Source organism: Marmota marmota, unplaced genomic scaffold, assembly GCF_001458135.2.
Source record: "Marmota marmota marmota unplaced genomic scaffold, marMar, whole genome shotgun sequence".
Lineage (NCBI taxonomy): Eukaryota > Metazoa > Chordata > Mammalia > Rodentia > Sciuridae > Marmota > Marmota marmota.
This window is the reverse complement of record NW_025999946.1, coordinates 4,537,406-4,562,565: the sequence shown is the minus strand read 5'-3', so window position 1 is coordinate 4,562,565 and position 25,160 is coordinate 4,537,406. Positions and strand designations below refer to the sequence as shown.

Below are 25,160 nucleotides of genomic sequence, written 5' to 3'. Positions count from 1 at the left end.
ATTTTATTTTAAGTGATCTTATGTGTATAGGTTGTATGTATATTTATAAATGCATATAAAAGTCCCATGGAGAAACATACCACTTAACTGTGGGTATACTTGGAGGTGGGAGAATGCAATGGTCACTTTTTGACATGTGACATCAAAACATATCTCAAGGATGTTTAAATATTTTTACAATGCCCTTTGTTGACTTTGTAATTAATGTAATTTAAAGTAAATAAAGTCACATGTGGGTTGCATTGATACAAAACCTAACCAACCTTAAGACCATGGCTAGTAAGTCATTGGACAGAATATTTCAAACTATACGGTGATTTGCATGAAATATAATCTTTGATATTATAAAACTATGTAATATCAGAAAAGATCTGAATAAAACAAAAAAATTGCAATAGGATTACTAAAGTAACAGCTTCTCTCACTTTGGATGTGAGTTCCTCAATCTAGGCTATAAACACAGGTGCTTAACATATTTTTCATTTAATTATCCCGTTAATATTGACATTTTATGGAGTTCAGATATATATGTTTTATTTCTAGCTCATGAAATAAATGGCAAGCTAAAATGTTTCCATCATCATTGCGGCTGGGGTTGTAGCTTAGTGGTTGAGTACTTGCCTGGCATGCGTGAGGCAAAAAAAATTTAAATGTTTTCTTCATCAAAAACTTTTAAAATTTTAGAATCATCCTATGAGAAATTGTCAAATACAGGATTTTTAATAATTGAGGCAAATAGTAACAAAATTAGTTTTCTTGCTTATGAGTAAGGGCATAAGTACAGCCTCACATAAATAGCATAGTATCATCTTATTCCAACAGCTATGACCTCATCCCAATAAGTCTTTGTTCCCATCTCCCAGTACTCTGGATAGAACCCCAGCCTTGGGCAAGCATTCCTATCACTGAGCTTTATTCCCAGCCCCAATAAGTATTTTTAAATTGGATGGAAGGGTTTTGTTTTAAATTCAAATACAATGTCCCGAGCTATGTTAGTAGCACTAAACAAGTTTCCAGTTTCAGCCACCACAAAGAGGAAATAAGTTATCCTGACAGATATATCTATAAGACACTAAAGTTTTTCTCATAGCTGCAGCAATGCCCCTGAACCTATATATTACATGCATTGTTTCTTAGTTGTGCACTTTATGTTAGGAGTGTGTGTTGTCCTATTGTGAAGGAACTTTAGCTATGAATTGACTTCCTATACCAGTCAGCCATTGCACCATCTGATACCATTTAAGCTTTGGTTTTCATTATGCAAATACCTGCTACGACAGACCTTACCCTGGCAGGCACATTAGCTTTTTAAGTTATTTCAAAATTTAATGTTTGCCGATTTTTTTTTCCCCTAAAAGATCTGAGTTTTCTAACATGGGTTACAAGTTGTTATGTGAGCTCATGACTAGTTGGTAATGGTAGTCAATTTATGAAGTCAAAACAAAACAAAATTTACTAACTAGACTACATAGAATGTAAAAGAAAAAAAAAGTTTACATGCAAGCACTTTTCAGCAAGGGAAAACCATTACTTTGTCACATCTGGATAGTCTAAGCTAGCCAAATTGAAGTGGGAATTTCCTGCCAGATGTTACTTCTTTGAGCAACCTGTGGACATCTAAACGAGAATGAGTCCTTGTTTGGTAGAGCTGTGCCCACAATGGAGGCTTGCTCCTAATAGATAGCAGATATTTTATACATACCACTACTACTCAAGAGGTTGTACAGCCTATGTAAATCCAGCACAACATGCTCTTGTTAAATACAAAAACATGGAAGGCCTAATTTTAAAGATATAAAATATATCAGTCTCATAGATACTAGTACAGGAGTGAACATTCCATTGAAATGACTTCCCAAATGTGAATGACAAAACTTTTGTTTCTTTAATGAAAAGAAGTTAAGGTTGAACCATCACAGATATTCGTGATAACTTGGAAAAGGCTATTTTATAAAGCTAGTGAAGACCAAAATATGTCTCTAAATATTAAGGGAAATAAAGAATGTGAAATGGCATGAAAAATGCCAAGTATTTATTTTAACTTATTATTTTGGGTTCACATGAGAATTAGGAAGTGAAAATTTCATTCAGAAGAGCTGTGCACAAAAAGTAGAAATGCTTTTATCCTATTGAAACAGAAACATTTTTCAGGGGGGAAAAGGACTTCCCACATTATCTCACTGTTTTTGTCATCCTCTGTAAGGGAAAATATTGACATTTACCAGACTGTTTGCTCCAGCTTTCTGATCTCCTGCAGTTTATTTTTATAACAACCTTATCGATGGGCCTCTTACCCAGCTCTCTAGGTTTAACTGAGTTGAGTCGATTTGTTACCACAGCTTCAAGTAGCTGTTACAGAACAAGCAAGACATCCTAATAAAGCTGTAAACGTGTTTACTCAAACAGAGTATTGATTTTACTTGGAGAGGGAGAAGCTGATGCTTAGCACAGTGTCAGGATGGATGAATTTCACTGCAGTTTTTCATTGTCATCTGTCATGGTTGTGAAACACTAAGTAAAGCCATCAGAGGATAATTAGAAGTACTAGAAATTTAGCCCCTAAAATCAGTTAACCACTTGGGAGTTTTGTAGCTTAATTAGCTTTTATTAAACTTTACTCTAGTAATAATAACCAAGCATTTGTCAGTGTTTTCAGGTACAGAAAGATTTCAGGGTTGTGACTTTTTAAACATATGAATAAAATGGCTAAAGTTTTTTAGATTTTTCTCTTTCTAATAATTAGGCTCTCACTAAAATACAATTAGAGCCAAAACCTGTGTAAAGAGATAGTAATCTGCACTCATACTAACTAAAGAAATGCATGCATTTTTTTTTCTGAAAAAAAGAATCACCTTTAATGAATTGGTAAAATAATTATAAAACAATGCAAAATGTGTCCTTGTAGGAAAAAAAAATTGTTATTATCTTTAGTACACTGACATGTCTTTGCCCACAGCATGACCTAGAAACATAAAACTATCAATGTCATTTTGGTTTTCTAAATACCTTCATTAAAAGAAGATAGGGGGGCTGGAATTGTGGCTCAGTGGTAGAGTGCTCACCTAGCATGCATGAGGCACTGGGTTCGATCCTCAGCACCACATAAATGTAAAATAAAGATATTGTGTCCACCAAAAAAAAAAAATTAAAAAGAAGAAGAAGAAGAAGATAGGGCTTGGGGCTGGGGTTGTTACTCAGCAGTAGAACACTCGCCTAGCATGTGCGCGAGGCACTGGGTTCGATCCTCAGCACCACATAAAAATAAATAAATAAATAAAGGTATTGTGTCCAACTACAACTAAAAAAAAAAAGAAAAGAAGAAGGAGATTGGGGTTGTAGCTCAGGGATATAGCTCTTTCCTAACATGTGTGAGACAGTGGGTTCCATCCTCAGCAAAATAAATAAATAAATAAATAAAGTCCATCAACAACTAAAAAACATTAACCAAAAAAAAAAAAAAAGTAAAATGCATACAGATTGGAAAGGAAAATATAAAAAAAGAAGATTCTAAAGTATTCTAGCTGGCTTTTAGTTGTCATCTTTATGATAAAAGTTAGTGTATATTGAGCAAGAAATGAATCAAAGTGAAGAGTTGCTTACCCTTTGAAGAAAATGCATTAGCCTTGAGCTTGATGAAAGTCTTCATATAAACATTCTACCCGCCCTCATGTAAATGACTGGAAAAACATCATAGTTGGAAAAAGATCACTCAGGACAATGAACATAAAAAAAAAAATTAAAAGTAAGTTTAGCTATTATATTTAATGTGTCCTCTCCATTTCTATAATAGATTATTCAGTGCTTCATAGTAAACTTCTCATGCCTTCTTGTACCACTGCCTTAGGCTTCCTACATTACTGATGAAAAATTATGATATTTGAGGGATGACCAATTCTAAAGCCTAGGATAACAGACTGTCAGAAAGACAACAAAAGATGTTGAGGGTTTTCTTTGACTTTTGAAATGCTATGTCCTATGTTTATCTGCCCATGTAGTTCTAAGTCAGATGCTATCCTGAGTTCAGTCTTTAAATCATGAAGGTAGCATGTTGTAAAATTTTGTTACATAAAAGAATACCACTAGAGGGGCTAGGGTTGTGGCTCAAAGGTAGAGCGCTTGCCTAGCCTGCATGAAGCACTGAGTTCAATCCTTAGCACCACATAAAATAAAATAAAGATATTATGTCCACCTATAACTAAAAAATAAATATTAAAAAAACTCACAGTCTTATTTTTAAAAAAAAAAAAAAAAGAATACCACTAGAGCTCTTTTTCAAACAGTAGAAGAGAACATTTATTTTTCACAGTTGTATTTAGATCTTTCTTCTATGTTCAAGTATTCAAAGACAGAGGAGAAAGTATATGGATTTCTTTTTTAAATATAGAACACTTCACAAATTTGCGTGTCATCCTTGCACAGGGGCCATGCTAATTTTCTCTGTATCATTCCAATTTTAGTACATGTGCTGCTGAAGTGAGTACAGAGCATATGGATTTAATGATTATAACATATCATCTTATTTTTAAATATGCATTTCAAAATCCCCACAATACAGTGATTTATTTATTCAGTTTTCTAGAGAATGACATCTATGTGAGGAGACCTGTGGCATGGGAAAGAGGCAAGATACAGTAGGGCAGCCATGCATCAGCTTCAGGGCACTGTTTCATCTGATTCGTTTGGATAAAAGCAACAAACCTATTTCACCTAGTTTGGATCAACAATTTTTTTTTTATTTCTCTGGTAAGGAAGCACACAGCATTATGGAAGACTTTATAGCATAGTATAGTATAGTAATTAAGACAACAGGTCAAAAGATGTGTTTGAGTCTTGGTACCACACTTAACTAATTTGAGGAATGTTAATAGTTTGTGTCCCCTCCAAAATTCATATTCAAGAGGCGATTAGGCTCACCCATTAATGGGATTAAGGCTCTTTGGAAAAGAGACTTCATGCAACTTTTAGCTAGTTTGCTCTCTTCTTCTTTTTTTTTTTAATAGAAAATTTTTAATATTTATTTTTCAGTTTTTCGGTGGACACAAAATCGTTATTTTATTTTTATGTGGTGCTGAGGATTGAACCCAGCGCCCCGCACATACCACGCGAGCACGTTACCGCTTGAGCCACCTCCCCAGCCCCTAGTTTGCTCTCTTCTCACTCCCTTCCACCTTCTGTCATATGAACAGAAGGCCCTCAGCAGACACCTAATGCCAGTGCCTTTATCTTGATTTTCTTTTTTTTTTTTGTAACAGAGATTGAACCCAGGGGTGCTTAACTACTGAGCCAAATCCCCAGCCCTTTTTTATATTTTATTTAGAGACAAGGTCTCACTGAGTTGCTTAGGGCCTCGCTAAGTTGCTAAAGCTAGCTTTTAATTCACAATCCTCCTGTCTTAGCTCCCAAGCTGCTGGGATTATAGGTATGCGCCACCGCACCTGGCTTGATCTTGAACTTTTTGTTTATTTTATTAAACAAATGTGTTTGTCATAAATAATTCAGTCTCAGGTACTTGGTTATAGCAGTACAGCAGAGACTGTGAACAAACTACTTAATAGCTCTAAAGTTTAGTTTCCTCATCTATACAAATGAAGATAAAGAGTACCTACCTCATTTGGGGTTTTTTTAAATATATATTTATTTTTTAGTTGTAGTTGTACACAATACCTTTGGTTTATTTATTTATTTTTATGTGGTGCTGAGGATCAAACTCAGGGCCTCACATGTGCAAGGTGAGAGCTATAATGCTGAGCCACAACCCCAGCCCTCATTTGGGCTTTTATCAAAGTTAGATGAAGTCATGTTTATAAAGCCTAGTGTCTGATTTATAGTAAGAATTCACTGTTATCTTTATAAGAAGAATCTCAGTGAATCTCAAACAAGAACCAAAACTGGAGGTTTTCACTGAAGGGAGAGCCAAATGGTAATTCCAGATTCAAGTCAGTTCTGCAGACCTGAGCAGCAGATATCCATGGATCTTTACTCCAGTGCTTCACTTGACCATGTTCCTCAGCTGCCTTGCATGTCTGCTTCTTCCAGCCTCATAGCCACTTTACTGGCCTGTCTTTGTCCTCCATTCTGGTCCCTGAAAGAGAATACTAGACTAGCTTAGTTCACCTTTTGTGCATTGTTACAAGTTGGACACTGGAAGAACCATAAGTTGTTTGCCCTTGGTCCAGTTAGTACTAAAAGTTAATTCAGATTCACAAAAATCTCAGCTAAGCCCCTCTACAATGCTAGATGTGATGTTATTTGTCTTAAAAGGGTAATGGATGGGTGGATTGTATAAAAATGTATGTTTGCGTGTCTTGTCTGTGTCCTTCTTCCCTTATATATAGTTCCGAAAATGTTCCTAACAACAAGATCCATCTGTCACACAATACATGGAACATCAGATGCTTCACATCTCAAGCTAGACACCTTGGAGTCATTCTTGAATCTTTCCATCCCCTCTGTCTTCAGGGAGTTCTTTAGATTCAGTTGTAAGATTGTATCTTAAATGTATCCACATCCACTTCTTGTTCATGACTTTAGCTCAGACCATTTTGTACTTACTGCGGTGGCTTCCTAATCAATCTCTATGCTTTCACTCTTTCTGGCCTTTCATTCCATTTTCTGCAAAGTAGCCAAAATAATCATTAAAAAGAAGTTAAATTATTTAATTCATATGCTTATAAGCATGCTATGCTTTCTCATTGCACTAGACTGAAAATCTAAGATTCTATAGTGGTCTAAAAGGAACTATATGATCTGCTGTCCCAGCATTTTTCCTGAGGCTTTTATCTTTGCCTGCATACTCTAGTTACACTGGTCTTCTTTCTGGCCTTAAATGCTTTCCAAGGTTTAAGCACAAAACTAGAATCCATAGTAAGTCTGTGGTGGGGCTTAGATGATGCTGAAGCTGCCAGTCCAGCAGCATACTTTAAGAACCATTCCTAGAATATTGAAGGAGACTCCTATGGATATCTCTGGTAACAGTCTCTTTCCTAGCAAATTCATACTCCCTACTTGTGCCAGGATTTGCTGCCCAGAAGCAATGTAATCATGGGCTTCCCTTGCTCAAAGATTTTGGCTGACTCTCCATTGGTTGCAGTATAAAATTCATTTAATATCCTACAAGATCCTTGACATTCTGTCCCCATCTTGCCTCTTCAGACATGTTTTCAATACAAATACAACTGACTTTTTTTTTTTTAATTTCCCCCTGCAGTACTGGAGATTTAACCCAGGGCTTAATATTTGCTAGGCAAGCAGTCTACCACTGAACTACATCCTCAGCCCTTTTATTTTATTTTGAGACAGGGTCTCACTAAGTTGTCCAGGCTGACCTTGTGATCCTCCTGCCTCAGCCTCTCGAGTAGCTGGGATTACAGGCATGTCTCCTCCTGCACATAGTTTATAACTGATCTTTTACTATTTTCTAAAACATGCTTTGTCCTGTCTACAGTTATCTGTTTTTCCTTCTGCTGACAATGTCCATCTCTGCAAAATGATGCTCATTCAAGGTCCAGTTCATGTCACCTTCACCAGAAAGCATTTCTTGACATCTCCAAATTGAATTATTATGCCATTTTAAAAGTGCATACATGGTTTTCTCTCAAAGCATAAAATCCTCAAAGAAAAACAGTATATATTACCCATATTTGAATTATCTCATATCTTTGTCACTGTTATTTTTACTTAATTCATTTCATATAAAAATCAAGTATAGAAGTCATATTGGCATAAGTGTACTAAATTAAGGATTCAAATTATTCAGTTTTAATTTATATCTTATGCCCTTTCTTAAAGCAGCTATAGGTACAAAAATACAATCTTAAAAAAAAATGAAGCCTTTAAGTTAACTACCTCATATTCCATGTAACAGTTTATATCCAGTAACTTTTGATATAGAAGGTAAGTTTTAAACAGGCCAGTTTAGAAGAACACATAAATCATCTCTAAAGGGCAGATATCAAAGAAAGATGGAAAATAAACAAAGAATTGAAAAACTATTGACCAAGAAATGACTAAGAACATTTTTTTGTGTGGAAGGAAAAGCAGGAAAAAGAATTTTATATTGTTGCTTGCTAAAATATTATATCAAATTTGCTTTAATTACATGGTAATGCCTCCAAAAACAAGGTAATTATGCAATAACTTTTTATGTTACTGCTCCCACATATCTCTTAATAACTATGTAATTAACTTATCACTACTATACAGTGTGAAGTTTGATATTACTTGTACATAAAGACATTGATGGCTTAAATGAATGAGATGGGTAAAGCAAGTGATAGAGGTAGGGAAATCATAGCATTGTAGTAGTCAGGAATGTCAATGATTATTTAGATCATTGCACCCAGTCCTCAAGGATTAGATAAAGTCGGGGAGAACATGAGATGAATCATTTAATTTTCTTTTATTATTGTTGTTGTGGTAATGGTGGTGGTACCAGGGATTGAACTCAGGGACAATTAACTATTGACCCACATCCCCAGCCCTATTTTTGTATTTTATTTAGTGACAGGGCCTCATTGAGTTGCTTAGCACCTCACTGTTGCCAAGGCTGGCTTTGAACTCTCAATCCTCCTGTTTCAACCTCCTGAGCTGCTAGGGTTATAGGCTTGTGCCACCACACCCACACGAATGAATCATTTAATTTTCTGAAAACAACAAACATACAATAAAGGAGATGAGTTGACCGATGACTAGAATAGATAAGTGAGTTTGGGATCTAATCTAATACATATACTTTTGCAGGCATGGTAGCACATACCTGTAATCCCCACCACTCAGGGGGCCGAGGCAGGAGGATCACAGGTTCACGGCCAACCTGAACAACATAGCAAGACCCTCTGTCAAAATAAAATAAAAAGGGCTGGGGATATAGCTCAGTGGTAAAGCAGCCCTGGGTTCAATCCACAGTACCAAAAAATAAATAAATACACACACACACTTTTAAACAGTCCGTTTTGTTTTTGGAAGGTTTTTCTTTTTAAGTAATTATTAAGATGATTTTTTTTTAACTGAGAAAACCTTTCTTTTATCTCATTTTACCAACATCTTGAGTTTGTATGTGTGGCTTATGTGGCAAAGATGTACAACACCAGGAACTTCATTGCTGGTGGAAATGCAAAATGGCATAGCTACTTTGGAAGACAGTCTGGCAGTTTTTTACAAAACTAAACATATGGTTACCATATGATCCAGCAATTGTGCTCCTTGGTTGTGCAAATGAGTTGAAAACTTATGTCTACACACAAAAAAACCTGCACACAAATGTTTATAGCAGTTTTATTCATAACTGAACAAGACTTGAAAACAACCAAGATGTCCTTCACTAGGTGCATGGATAAGCAAACTGTGGCACATCCAGACAATGAAATATGACTCTGCTGATAAGAAGACATGGAGGAACCTTAAGCTTGTATTCCTAAATGAAAGAAGCTAATCTGAAAAGCTACATGCTGTATAATTCCAACTATATGATATTCTGGAAAAGGCAAATCTGTGGAGATAGTAAAAAGATCAGTTGTTGCCATGGATGGACAGAAGCTGGGAGTGAGAACGGAGGGAAGTGGGTGGAGCACTGTTAGCAGTGAAACTGTTCTGGGTGATATTTTAATAGTAGATATAGGTGATTTATGCATTGTCAAATCCCATAGAATATTCAACACAAATAATGAACCCAAATATATAGGCATTAATTAATAATAATAATATAGATTCATCAGTTATAACAAATGTACCACACTAATGCAAGATTTTAGTAATAGGGGAATCGGGTTGAGGAGAAGAGAGAGAGAGTTTATGGGAGTCTCTGTGCTTTCTGCTCAGTTTTTGTGTAAACCTACAACTTCTCCAAAAAATAAAGTCTGTTAGTTTAAAAAAAAAAAAAAAGAAAAGCCCAAATAGAAAAATCTTTCTTCCATTTATCTTACTCTGCCAACATCTTGGTTTTATATGTGTAGTCTGTGTCTCCCAGCTTCATCAGTTACACTGTTCTAAGGTAAGGCTTGTGACCTATGACTAGTGACTTCACAGTTTTTGCTAAAACACATGTTTTCATTAATATTGCATGATAACCACTCTGGCTCTACGAAGTTCAGGATCCTTTCTGCATAATTCCCTTAGGAATTCTTTCAGCAATCCTGAGGGAAGCATTGGTCCTTGAGTTTGAACTCCAGGGCACTCAACCTCTGAGCCACATCCCCAGCCCTATTTTGTATTTTATTTAGAGACAGGTCTCACTGAGTTGCTTAAGGCCTCACCGTTGCTGAGGCTGGCTTTGAACTCACAATCCCCCTGTCTCAGCCTCCGGAGCCATTGGGATTATAGGCAAGCGCCACCACATCTGGCCAGTCCTTGAGTTTCTACTTCAGGACAGATTTACTTGACATGAAGCTTCTGTAGATTAAAATTTTATTTCAGGGAAAAAAGATTGTTCTAAGGTTCCCTCAGGAACTTTCTAAATTGTCTTCTGTAAAACTGCCTGTATTTCCTAAAGCTAAGAGTAGAATACAGAAAATAGTGAAGATCCTTATGTCCTTGAGGAATTGTCTAAGAAGAGTGACCAATTTTGTTGTACTTATACTGATACTTATACTGATTTACTTTGTGAAAAGCTCTGTCCCAAGTGGTTACAATTATTAATGAACTCCAAAGGCATGAGTGGAAAACTGTTAGAATAGCTCATCATTTAGCTGAATCTGTTGAAGTTGCTCTTAATAGCCATTTTTCTGTATAGTTAAATGTTCCCATGTTATTTTTAAAATGATGTTTATCAACTTATTATAAAAGTAATATTGCGGGCTGGGGTTTTAGCTCTGTGGTAGAGCGCTTACCTGACATGCGTGAGGCCCTGGGTTCTATCCTCAGCACCACATAAAAATAAGTAAATAAAACTAAAGATATTGTGTCCATCTAAAACTAAAAATAAATATATTTTTAAAAAAGTAATATTGCTTATTACATAATATTGAAAAGATAAAAGCAAACAGAAGAAAATAAAATTACCTCAACTCTGGAATTTATCTTTTGAAACATGGTTTTTAATTTTTACTATTTTGAATAAACATGTTCCTCAAATGTGTTGCATGGATCTGACTAAAGATTAAAAATGGAAGGACAAGGGGCTGGAGTTGAGACTCAGTGGTAGAATACTTGCCTCACATGTGTAAAGCACTAGATTCAATTCTCAGCACTACATAAAAATAAATAAATAAAATAAAGGTATTGTGTCCACCTACAACTAAAAAAAAATTTTAAAGTTGGGATTTGAAATCAACAGACAAGCACTCTTTACTCTCTTTGCAGCTCCTCTGTAAAATCTAAAATCATTTTTAAAAACTATAGGTATGGAATAGATAAGTAATTGGTCATGAAACAAAAATACAACTCTGGAGGAAAATGAAGTTTGATCATTACCAATCACCATACCCCAAAATAATTTCCAGATAAAGAGTAAATTACCATGAATAAACTAAAAGAAAAGACAGGCCAAAATCTACCTGATTTGGAGTTAATGGAAAAAATATTAAAGAAAAGATAAATGTATTTACGTAATAAAAAAGACAAATGGGTTGGGGATGTTGCTTAGTGTGACACTTACCTAGCATGTGTGAGGTCCTGGGTTCCAGCTCCAACACTGCCAAAAAAAATAAAAAGAAAGAGAGAGAGAGAGAGAGAAAGATGACAAGTCAACATATACAACATATACAGTGGACAAGCTGGGATTGTCTCTTACAATAGTGAAAAAAGAGAAATACCCCAGTAGAACAATAGGTAAAGTTGTTATCAGACATTTCATGAAATGGAGAAATACAAATGATCAGTGAGCATATGAATTTAGCAAAAAGTATTCAACCTCTCTCTAATAAAAAAATGACTGTAAATTAAAACACAGTGCTGCCTTTCACCTTTCAAATTATCAAATCAAAAATATTTTTAGGGCTGGGGATGTGGCTCAAGTGGTAACGCACTCGCCTAGCGTGGGTGAGGCACTGGGTTCCATTCTCGGCACCACATAAAAATAAAATATATTGTGTCCACCTAGAACTGAAAAATAAATATTAAAAAAATATATATTTTCTTTTAATAGCCAGAGTGCTACTGGGAATATAATTTTTTGAAAAGAAGTCCTGAAATTTTTCAGTTACCCTTAAGTAAATGTATCCTAAGGAAATCAAATATGTGCCTTATGATTAATGTCATAAGAATATTCATCAGAGGCTGGGGCCATAGCTCAGTGGGAGAGTGCTTGCCAAGCACATGTAAGGTACTGGGTTTGATCCTTATCCCCACATAAAAATAAGCAACTAAAATAAAAGCATTCTGTACATCTACAACTGTAAAAAAAAATTTAAATAATATTTATCACAATGATATAGCAATAAAAAATTTTGAAACCACCCAAATGTCCAGTAATACGATTAAATAAATGATGCTATAGCCACATTTAAAAACATAGTCTTTGGGCTGTCATTGTGGCTCAGTGGTTGAGCACATGTGAGGCACTGGGTTTGATCCTCAGCATCACATAAAAAATAACTAGTGGCTGAGGCTGTAGCTCAGTGGTAAAGTGCTTGCCTCGCATGTGTGAGGCACTGGGTTCAATCCTCAGCACCACATAAAAATAAGTAAAGATACTGTGTGTTCATCTACAACTAAATAAATATTTAAAAAATAACTAGTTATTGTGTTTGTTTACAACTAAAAATATTTTTAAATAAATAATAAAAGTGTGGTCTTCGAGAATATTTAAAAACATAGGAAAATATTCCTAATATACTTCATTTATTTTTTCATTCTTTTAGTTCTAGAGATTGAACCCAGGTACTACAGCTTTTTATTTTTTCATTTTGAGACAGACTCATGCTAAGTTGCTGAGGCTGGCCTCAAACTTGAGATCTTCCTGCCTTAGGTTCCCAAGTACCTGGAATTACAGGCGTGTGCCACTGTGCCAGGCTTAATATTCTTTTTATTTCATAAATAATGTCTGAAAATTACAGGAAATGCAAAAAAAAAGCATATGTGCACATATCTATATATAGATAAAATGAAAAGTTCCCACCCTAATTCTCTATTTCCCATCTCTGAGTTAGCTTTGGTTACTAGATTCTGTTGTATCCATCCAAAAATACTATGTGCCTGTACAAGTTTGTGTATGTATATATATTCCAGTTTTCATGAAATGAGAGTATGCTGTGTTTACTCTTACAAACTGCTGCTTTTTCACTTGCCTTCATGTTGGAGATTGTTTTATATTAGCACATATTGAGCTACCTCATTCTGGTTATATTATTCCATTGATGGAATTAACTGGTCACTATTAAGGTTATTGGGTTCTTTTTTGTTGTTGTTTTGGTTTCACACAAAGCATATAACTTTTATAAGGAGAAATGTGGCAGACATTACCTTAACCAAGTGATCACACATCACTAAAGGATAGGACAAAGCAACAACAGATGCCCCCTGATGGGGCATCCCTGAGAGAGACACAGCATCATTTATGTAATATTCCCATTAAAAATATTAAACCCAAATCTAACCATGAGAACACAGCAGACAGACCACATGGAGCAACACTGCCAAACAACTTACCTACACTCTTCAAATATTAAAATCTTGGTGAACACGATGGTATACACCTATAATAAAAAACTTCGTTCTTCCCCATTTATGATGTTAGTGTGCTTTTTGCTGTTGAATGTAGAATAAACAGTCTTAGAGTCTACTGGGTTTAGTTCCAGTCACCATGAAAACTGTTAGTGAAAGAGATGTATATGGAAAAGAAAGAACTGAGATTTTGGTTTTTTCCTCTTTTTAAGTGACTCCATTAAAGGTTTCATACCCACTAAAAGTATTTCTCAGTTCTCTATATAAGACACTAAGAAAATTCAAGATGTTGCACCTCATGTACTGTAACTATGAAGAATTTAGACTGCTTACATTAGGAAATCCTATGCCTTTTTCCTACACCAGCAGTTCCATCTCTGTGTGATTTGAAGAAATCAGCTTGGCACTTCCTCTCTTTACACCATTTGATATTTCAGGCTTCATCTCAGCCACTAGATAGAGCTGAGCAAAAATGGATCACACTCTTTAGCATCAGTAAAGTCTAAATAAAGTCAACCAGTAGACAGTGTGCTGTATCCACTGTTAATGAACAAAGGTTTATTTGGAAAGATTATATCCCAAGATTCAAAGCCTGCCAGTAGTAACCCTAGGAACCAAATTCAGTATCAGCAAGAAGCTCTCACTCACCTTAAGCCTCAATGGCTAGAGAACCTACCATCCATAACCAGCCTAAAGCTGGAAAAAGCCTGAGAGGCCCTGGGATGAGCCCATCTTTAAAAGGATCAGAGGAGAGGAGGAGCCAAAGTAGACCTATGGGGATAACGTGTTCCTTGTGTAATTCCTCCAATTCCTGGTCCCTTGGCTACGTGAAAAGCATACATTCAGATCCTTGCCCTACATTTTCAAGTGACTTACTGATAAGACACAGGCAATGGCACTAGTAAAAAGAGCTCATAAGAGATTTTCATATTGAACACGCATACCAAGTCAGTTATTTGAGATTTTGCTTCTTGGATTTTTGGTAAGTCCAAAATCTTTACTTAAAAAGAGCAAACTGCTTTTTAAAAATTTTAATTCTGCTAGCCATGTTTATCTGCTATAATGTTTATCAAGTACACTTTGAGCCTGAGGCAATGTTTCAGTGATTCAAACATGAATAAATACTTTGTTTACTTGCTAACACAGTTTTTGTAAAGGTTAATACCCTATTATTGTTGGTATTTTTTCTGAAAAATACATTTTTTGAATAATACCTTAAAATGTAAAGAATTTTTTTAAATAGAGGGAGGGGCAAAATTTAAAAACAATTCCCAGAAGAATTTGTTCTTCAAACATATAAAAAGATATTCCATCTCACTCATAATCAGAAACACAAATTAAAATTATATTGAACTATTATTTCTAACCCGAGACTGACAAAAGTTCAGAAGCTGGACAATTCATTCTGTTGGTAAGGTTGTGGGGAAATAGGCACTAATGCATTACTAGTGGAAATACAAAATGATTCAACCTCTATGAAAGGGAATTTGGCAATATCTAACAAACACATACACACGTGCGCGCACGCGCGCAGACACACTTCCACCTGATAATCCTTCCTCTGGAAATCTGTCCAAGAACACCCCTAACAACACACAAAGATATAATCAAATGGTGACACTACTTATAATTACAAAACATTAGAGACTGTATAAATCTCCACACATAGGAAATTGATTGAATAAACAGTGTGTCCACATACTGAAATACTATGCAGCTGGGAAAAAGAAAGGAGGAGTCAAGGAGGTAGCTCAGTCCTAGAGCATTTAGCCTAGAATATGTGAGGCCCTGAGTTGAATCCCTAGCACAGCTAAATGAAAAAGGAAAAAGATCTCACTGGGCGCGGTGGCACCTGCCTATAATCCCAGCAGCTCTGGAGGCTGAGTAGGAGGATCGCAAGTTCAAAGCCAGCCTCAGCAACAATGAGGTGCTTAGCAACTCAGTGTGACCCTGTCTCTAAATAAAATACAAAACAGGGCCAGTGATGTGGCTCGGTGGATGAATGCCCCTGAGTTCAATCCCCAGTACCAAAAAAAAAAAAAAAGAAAGAAAAAAGATCTCTATGGATTGATGTGAAATGATTTCCAGGAGATATTTTTAAATGAAAAAATCAAAGTTCAAAAGAGTCTGTATAGTGTGGTACCTCCTCCTGTGATTGTTGGTAAGCAGAAATATTTGTGCTTCCCTTTACCAGAGGACTTCAGGAGAAAAAAATCAGGAGACAGTGAAGTTGGTTACTCACAGACAGGAGAGCACAGGGTAAAAGAGTGACATCTCCCCACATATATCTTTTATAGAACTTTTATTTTTAGAAACATGTTAATGTTCTACTTATTTTTAAAAGAACTAAAAACTCAAAAAGGAAAAAATAATACTGAAAACAAACTATTAACAGGTGAGCTTAACTTTTTTTCCAATCTTTTAAGTAGAATAAGCCCCCCAAAAGGGGGTAAAAAAGAGAATTACTTTAAGTAACATACTGAACATAGTATCTGACTACATGGGAGAAAAGCAAACCAGTCCTGAATCCTTTTTAGTAGGTTTGAGTTTTTTATAGTTAGGGATGAAATGATTAGGGCAGGAGAGGGGAGCACTACTAGCAATTTAACCCAAGAGAGGTCCACCATTCCACCTGGCCCTTTTTTACATTATTTTGAAACAGCATCTCGATAAATTGCTGTTGAGAGCCACAGCTGAAGGGGCCCCAGCAAACTTCCAGCTGCCAGCAAACTTCTAGCTGCCAGCTGACCATTGGCTCACAGCGGCCCCAGCAACTTCTAGCTGATTGGCTCCTCTGCGGTGATGCTCATTGGGCTGTTTCCACGCCCTTTCAGACTACGAAGCTGCTCATTGGGGGACTTTTTTTGGCTCTGCCCACACGACCCAGCCAATTGGCCTCAAGAGCAGAAGGAGTGGGGGAGGTGGAGAGGCTTGTGAGAAGCCAGTGGTGGCAGTTGGGCTCTGAGGGTTTTTCCTGAGGAGCTGTGTGGTGCAGTTTGTGGTTCTAAAAATAAAGTTCGTTTCTTTTGACAAGTGGCTCCTGAATTGTGCCCAGCCAGACTGTGGCAAATTGCCCAGGTGGGCCTCGAACTCATGACCCTCCTGCCTCAGCCTCCCAATAGCTAGAGTTATAGGAATACACCAGTGCTCCTGGCCTAGAAACAAAATGATTCTGAAGCTATTTCACATGTATTACAAAATTGAGTAAATAAATGGGTTGATATTCTTGGGAGCTAGGGTTCTGACTGTAGAAGAAAGAATATACATGGAATAGGGAAAAGGGTGGGGGAAGAGCCCTGTGGAGATAAGAATTGGTGTCAACTCAATTTGCAAAATTTGTCAGTATACACATATGTATGCACACATATTTATGGGTTTAAGTGTATACCTGTATGCATGCTTCCTAGGTCTGTTTGCTAGCATAGTGTAGCACTAAAAGCCCAGTTGCCACCTAGATCTTATTCTCTAATCCCATTCCTTGCTAAAAGGAAACGGATATCCTTGGAGAAAAGGCCGATTCCAGAGTATACCTGAGCCCAGAACATTATACCAGATAATAAGGAAATGCCCAAAAATATAGGCAGGTCCAAGGGTACAAGGGACTCCCATTAGCAAAAAGTGGAACATTTTTAGTACTCAGGGGCTGTGAAGAATTACAAACCATTATTTTTTAAAAATCTGTACATGAGGGCTGGACTGTGGCTCAGCAGTAGAGTACTCACTAGCACGTGCAAGGCCCTGGTTTCAATCCTCAGCACCACATATAAAATAAATAAAATAAAGGGATTGTGTCCAACTACAACTAAAAAAATAAAATACTTTAAAAAAATCTGTACAACATAGAGGCACATACCTAATTATGTATTTAGCTTGGTCATGATGTTTAGGTTTTAATGCATTTAATATTAATAAAGATATTTTATTTTAAATTACTTGTTAAGAAATTGTCCATAATAAACATACTGAAATGAAACTTATTGTAGGAAAAAAAAACTGTGTGTATTTTTTAAAAATATTTATTTATTTTTTAGTTGTAGTTGCACACAATACCTCTATTTATATGTGGTGCTGAGGATTGAACCCAGGACCTTGCACATGCTAGGCGAGCGCTCTACCACTGAGCCACAACCCCAGCCCCAACTGTGTGTATTTTTTAAAATATTTTTTTAGTTGTTGGCAGACCTTATTTTCTTTATTTATTTATTTATTTATACAGTTAGAGAATCGAACCCAGAGCCTCACACATGCCAGGCAAACGCTCTACCACTGAGCCACAGCCCCAGCCCCTGTGTGTATTTGTTAATGCAGGGCTGGGGGTCAAACCCAGGGCCTAGTTCATACTAGGAAAACACTCTACCAATGAGTTTTATCCCCAGCCCTGCATCTTTACTTACAATAAATAGATTCTTAAAATAATAGATGGAAGAAAGGGATAATTTCTTGCTTACAGTAAAATGCCAAGGGCTAACTTTGGTAAATGCAAATGATGTGCTGGAATGGGAAAATCATCACAATTTGAGTTGCCTCAGTTAAGAATCTTGAATGGAATCAGGAATTGGGCATGGTGGTGCACACCTGTAATTCCAGTTACTCAAGAGGGTGAGGGAGGAGTATCCCAAGTTCATCTTGGGCAACTTAAAGAGACCCTGTCTCAAAAAGGGCTAGGGATATAGCTCAGTGGTAGAGTACTTGCCCAACTTGAACAAGGCCCTGAGTTCTATTCCTGGTATCACCAAAAAAATAAATTAATTAATTAAAAAGATATTAAATCTACAGCTGAGATGAGGACTTGTGTCATGTGTAGTGCTAGGGATTGAGCCTTGCACATGGCATGAGCGCTGCCCCAGGAATAGATACTTTATTTATTTATTTGTTTGTTTGTTTATTTATTTTATTTGTTCTAATCAGTTATACTATACATGACAACAAAATGCTTTTTGATTCATTGTACACAAATGGAACACATTTTTTCATTTCTCTGGTTGTAGGGTCACACCTACAAAGTAGGGTCACATCATTTGTGCAATCATACATGTACCTAGGATAATGATGCCCATTTCAGTCCACCAATCTTTCCTATCCCCATGCCCCCTCCCTCTCCTCCATCCCCTTTGGCCAATCCAAAGTTCCTTTACTCATCCCATGCCCCTGCCCCATTATGGATTAGCATCCACTCATCAGAGAAAACAGGAATGGACACTTTAGATGAGGAACAGAGTCATAAACTGTTTGTTAGATGCAAAGGGAAAAAAAAATATTTACATATAATGGAGAAATAGAACAGCATCTTGATCAGGTGGTCAAATTAATTACACCAGTGAACAGCAGATGGAATAATGTGCCTCTCAGTATCATGTCCTGAGAAGGACACAAAATAATGTATGCAGTAATCTAGCCAATAATGCATAAATATCAGACAAACTCAAAATTAGAATGACGTTATTAAAAAGGGGGTAGGAAATGACTATTCTTCAAAAACGTCCATGTCACATAGGTCAAAGAAAGACTGAGGAAATGTTCCACAATAAAGAAGACTAAAAGGACATAGAGCTAAATTCTAAACCAGGTTTCATTTTTCCAATGAGAAAATACTATAAAGGACATTATTGGGTAATTGACAAAGTTAGAATATGAACAATAGATTACTGAAGTTGATAACTAGACTGTGGCTATATAAGATTATATCCCATTCTCAGAAGAGCACATCAAAGAATTTTGAGATAAAAAGCCATGTTAATGCAGCTCACTCTCAAATAGTTGAGGAAAAATTCATAAGAGAACACATGCAAATGGAGCAAAACTTAAGCACATCTGAGTGAAGGCTATGAAGGTGCTTTTTATTTTTATTCCATAATATAGTATACATAGTATAATATACTAATTTTATTTTTATTTATTTTGTCTGAATTTAAGATTCTTTATTTGGGGGGTGGGGTACCAGGGATTGAATTCAGGGGCACTCAATCACTGAGCCACATCCCCCAGCCCTATTTTATATTTTATTTAGAGACAGGGGCTTACTGAGTCGCTTAGCACCTCATAGCACCTCACTTTTGCTGAGGCTGTCTTTGGACTCAGGATTTTTCTGCCTCAGCCTCCCAAGCTACTAGAATTACAGGTATGCATCATCATGCCTGGCAAGATTCTTAACAAATTTTTTTTTTTTTTAAATGCACTTTGGGGCTGGGATTGTGGCTCAGAGGTAGAGCACTTGCCTAGCACGTGCGAGGCCCTGGGTTCAATCCTCCGCACCACATAAAAATAAATAGATAAAGGAAAGATATTGTATCCAACTACAACTAAAAAATAAATACTTTATTAAAATTTTTTAAATGCACTTTGGGTAGGCTAATAATTAAAAATCTAAACTTAAAATTATATTGGAGGGCTGGGGTTGTAACACAGTGGTAGAGCTTTTGTCTAGCATGTTGAGGCACTGGGTTCGATTCTCAGCACCACATATAAATAAATAAAGGTCTATCAACAACTAATAAATTATTTTTTAATAAATTATATTAGAAATATTGGGCTAAATGAAAAAAGCTAGACATTAAATGACAGGTATTGTATGATCTCTTATTTGAGTTACCTAGAACAGGCAAATTCTCAGAGACAGAAAGTAAAACCGCAGTTCCCAGGGACTGAGGTGAAGAGGAAGGGGGAGTTTATTGTGTAATGGGTACTGAATTTCTGTGAAGGTGATGAAAAAGTCCTGAAAATAGGTGCAGGTGATAGTTGCACAGCATTTTAAATGCTCTTAAGACTACTGAGTCGTACTTTTAAAAACTGTTAAAATAGTAAATAGTATGTTGCATATGTTTTACTCAGTGAAGTATCTTGGAGATGTTTGCTTATTCATATTATAAAAGGATTCCCTACAGTTTTTTCATTACAAGTTCCCTTTTGTTTAAATAACTTTAAACAACTTTTTAGATGCGTATCAGCTACTTTTTGAAGGTTCTACTTATAGTTGGTCATGTTTTATCTTTAGTTCATCTTAGTTGGTTTTTAAAAATAGATTATTAGAAAGGTGATATTCACCTGGGGCGAAGTCTTAGCTTTCTTCAATATTCCGGTTTTCCATTTGTTAAAGCAACTGACTCTGTGGAGTACCTCATTTCATTCATCAGCCCGCCCTTCACTTAGAAAGATGATGCTGGTACTTATCCTTCACAAAAATATTCCATAAACATAAGCTTTTCTTTTTCTCACAAAGACCAGAGCAGGAGGAATGAGGAAAACAGATGTTGCTTATAAGGCCTCTAATAGACGTGTTTCCATTGTAAGCTGATCTGACTCTGAATTTGGCGTCAGCTCCATTCACTGTGTGGGCTGAGCATTTTAGTCTCACAGTTTGGCAGAAAGTTAATATTGACCTTTGACTATTACCTGAAAACTCAATGATAAAAATACTGTTGCTAAACCTCTAGAGAGAGTGATCTCACACATAGTGTAAGCACATGTCTTCAAAATACGTCACTCTGTTAACCAAATTAATTTTATTCTTTAATTGGAAATATTTATTTTATCAAATATAGAGCATTCCCCAAATCTAACTGGGAAAAGTCTGTGTGGTCAGAATGGTAGAAGAGGAACAACATAAATCTCTTGCAGTGCTCTCCACAGGTCATTATACCACAGCTTCTCTTCTCAATTAACCTTCACCCCCCAGGCTGCCCAGGGCCTAAGGGAAGGCCGAGAAGTCTGGCCACAGAACAGTTTCTCATTATCATCTGTTCTTCTGAGTATTTAAGCACTGCTGCAGCAGCTCAAGTTTCCCCTAAGGGGAAAGAAGCCCAGATTTTTCTGTTCTTGACCTATCTTATTTGTAACTACACTTTTTAATTTTTTTTAAGTTTCATTACAGTATAATTGGCATACAATAAACTACCCATATTTAAAATGTACAATTTTATAAATGTTGACATGTATATTCCCATGAAACCATCGCTATGGGCATATCCACTATGCCCCTAACCTTTTATAATCCTGCCTTCCTGCCCCTTCTCATCCATTTGAATTATTTCCATTTGGGGGTTATTACAAATAAAAAGCATCTGGGAATATTAATTTACAAGTCTTTTTGTAGATATGTGCTTTCATTTACCTTGGGTAAATACCTAGAAATAGATTGACTGGTCATATGGTAGCTATGATTAACTTTTTAAGAACTGACAAATAGCTTTCCAAACTGGTCTTAACATTTTACATTCCCACAACAAGTGTATGAGAGTTCCAACCCATCCCACACCCTTTCCAGCACTTGGTATGATCAGTCCTTCTTTAGTTTTGTTTTATAGTGCTGTGGATCAAATCCAGGGCCTCAGACATGCTGGGCAAGCACCCTACCACTAAGATACATTTCCAGACTTTTTTTGAGACCACTCCCCAAGTAGCTGGTAAATAGCTGAACCTAGTTAGTCTTTTTAATTTTACCCATTCTAATGGTTATGTGGTGGTATCTAATTGTAATTTTAATGTGTATTTTTTAATGAATAATGATGTTGAACATCACATGATTATTTAGCATCTGTTCAATATTTTGGCCCATTTTTTTTAATTGAGTTGTTTCTTGTTACTAAGGTGCAAAATTGTTTGCTTTTGAGGAAGTCCAAATTGCTATGTCCTCTATAAAAATTTACACTTTCTATAACTTACTAAGTTATCTTTAGAAAACCCAAGGTACATGCCTGTAATCCCAAAGATTCAGGAGACTGAATCAGAAGGATCTGAAGTTTGAGGCCTGGCTCAACAACTTAATGAAACTCTGTCTCAAAATAAAAAATCAGAAAGGCTGGAGTTGTAACTGAGTGGTAAAGTGCCCCTGAATTCAATCACTAATACAAGAAAAAAAAAAGAAAAGAAAAGAAGCTAAGCTTTTCTTTGATGTATTTCTCTCAATGTCTCATAGGTTTATCTCTCACAATTTAAGCCTATGATTCATTCCAACAGAATTTTTATAAATGTCATAGGTAAAAATTGAAGTGGTTTTCTTTTTTCACATATGGCAGTCTTATGTAATTTATTTAAAAGACTATTCTTTCCTCATTAAGTTTCCTTTCCTCATTAAGTTGCTTTGGCACTGTTGTCAAAAAGGAATTGGTTTTGTCACGCACCATGGCACATGCCTTATTCCCAATGACATGGGAGGCTGAGGCAGGAGGATTCCAAGTTCATAAGCCAGCTTCAGCAACTTAGCAAGACCCTCAGCAATTTAGTAAGACCCTGTCTAAAAATAGAAAATTAAAAGGGTTGGAAATGTTGCTCAGTGATAAAATGCCCGTCAGTACAAAAAGAAAAGAAAAAAAGCAATCAGTCTTATAGAAGTAGGTTTATTTCTGTGCTCTGTTCATTCTATCAATCTATATGTCTACCTTTATGCAAATATTGTAGTGTCTTGATTATCATAGTTTTGAAAACACGTAATGTAAGTTTTCTGATTTTGTTCTTCATTTTCTAAGTTCTGTTTTGACTAATTTAAGTCCTTTGAATTTTCATATAAATTTTATAAGCAGCTTATTAATTCCTGTAAGACAACCTACTAGCTGGGTATGGCAGTACATGGCTATAGAACTAGTAACTCTGGAGACTGAGGCAAGAGGATTGCAGGTTTAAGGGCAGCCATGGCAATTTAGGGAGACCCTGTCTAAAAGTGAAAAATAAAAAGGGCTGGAAATGTAGTACAGTGGAAAGGTGCCCCTGGCTTCAATGCTCAGCACCACAAGAAAAGAAAAAGCCTGCTAGAATTTTGATTGGTATCTCACATTGGATCAATAAAAATTTCTTCAGAGCTGATAAAGATATTGAATCTTCTGACCTATGAGCACTTTATATCTGTCCATTTATTTAGGTTCTTTTTTTTTTTTTATTGTCCTTAGAACTGTTTTGTTATTTTCAGTGTGCAGGTCTTGTATGACTTTATCAGGCAAATTTGATGCTGTGGGACAACAGTAATTAACATGAATTTCAAATTGTTCATTGCTAGTATATGTAATTACAACACATATATATGCATACATATATTACCAACATAGATATTCAATTGATTTTTTTTAAGAAAGAGTGAGAGAGGGAGAGAGAATTTTTTTTAATATTCATTTTTTAGTTATAGGCGGACACAACATCTTTGTTTTGTATGTGATGCTGGGGATCGAACGGGGCGGCACGCATGCCAGGCGAACGCGCTACCGCTTGAGCCACATCCCCAGCCCTTCAATTGATTTTTATATACAGATTTTATATCCTGCAATTTTACTAAATTCACGCAGTAGTTCTAAGTTTTTTTTTTGTTTGTTTGTCTTTTTTTAGGTTCCATAGGATTTTCAAACTAGGGTTTCTCGTCATTGACATTATTGACAATGTAGGATGTTTGGTATTATCCCTGGCCTAGATAGACATAACACCTCCTAATCTAGCCATAACAACTAAAATGTCTCCAGACGTGGCCAAATATCTCCTCAGGGTCAAAATCTCCCACTTTGGAGAACCATAGGCATAAACAATCATGACGTCTGCAAACAGTGACAGTTTTACTTCTGTTCTTAATGTTTTGTTTTGTTTTGTTTTGTTTTTCTTTCAATACTAGATATTGATTCCAGAGGCACTCCACCACTGAGCTACATGTTCAGCCCTTTTTAATTTTGAGACAGGGGCTTGTTAAGCTGCTTAGACTGACCTGGAACTTGTGATCCTCCTTCTTCAGCTTTAAGTAGTGTCCTTAATGGGGAAATATTCCATCATTTACTAAGAAATATATTACCACACAGTGGTACACACCTGTAATCTCAGCAATTCAGCAGACTGAAGCAGGAAGATTGCAAGTTCAAGGGCAGTCTCAGCAATTTAGTGAGACCCTGTCTTAAACTAAAAAATAAAAAGGACTGGCATTGTGGCTCAGTGGTAAAGCATGCCAGGGTTCAATGCCCATAACCATCCCCCTGTCAAAAATAAAAATAAAAGAGAGAGAGAGAGAGAGATTGACAGTTAAGTTTTCATAAGTGCTTTTTATCAGGATGAGGATATTCCCTTCTGTTTGTGTTTTGCCCAAAGTTTTTATTAGAAATAGATGTTGGAAGTTGTCAAATGCTTTTTCTGCTTCTATTAAGATGACCTTCTAAGGACTTCTTATTTAATCTGATAAATTATGTTGATTTTTAAATATTAAACCAACCTTGCATTCCTAAAATAACCTCTACTTATCATGATTTGCTAAATTTTTAAAATATTGTTATATTTGATTTTCTAAAATTTTCTGTAGAATGTTTGTAACTATATTCATAAGGAGTATTGGTCTATAGTTTTCTGATTTGGGTACTAGAGTAATGATGGCCTTAAAAAATGAACTGGGTAGTATTTCTTTCCTTCCTCTCCACCCCCAAACACACACACACACACACACACACCCACACACACCCACACACAGTTTTCTAAAGAGTTTGTGTATCATTGGCATTATTTTTCTTAAATGTTGAGTAGAATTCAGCAATATCCTCTGGACCTGAAATTTTCTTTTTTTTTTTCTTTTTTTTTTTTTAATTTTTTTATTGTGGGTTGTTCAAAACATT

At 36.1% G+C, this 25,160-nt stretch overlaps 1 protein-coding gene and 1 non-coding gene across 9 annotated transcripts in view; one reads left to right on the top strand and one right to left on the bottom strand.

Moving 5' to 3' along the window:
- Positions 1 to 25,160, top strand: part of Adk (adenosine kinase) — a 483,935-nt gene that overhangs the window by 455,459 nt on the left and 3,316 nt on the right. The gene's annotated exons all lie outside the window — the stretch shown is intronic.
- On the bottom strand, positions 4,375 to 4,481 carry LOC125616484. Its single transcript, XR_007347116.1, has one exon. It is a non-coding gene; the product is annotated as a U6 spliceosomal RNA (small nuclear RNA).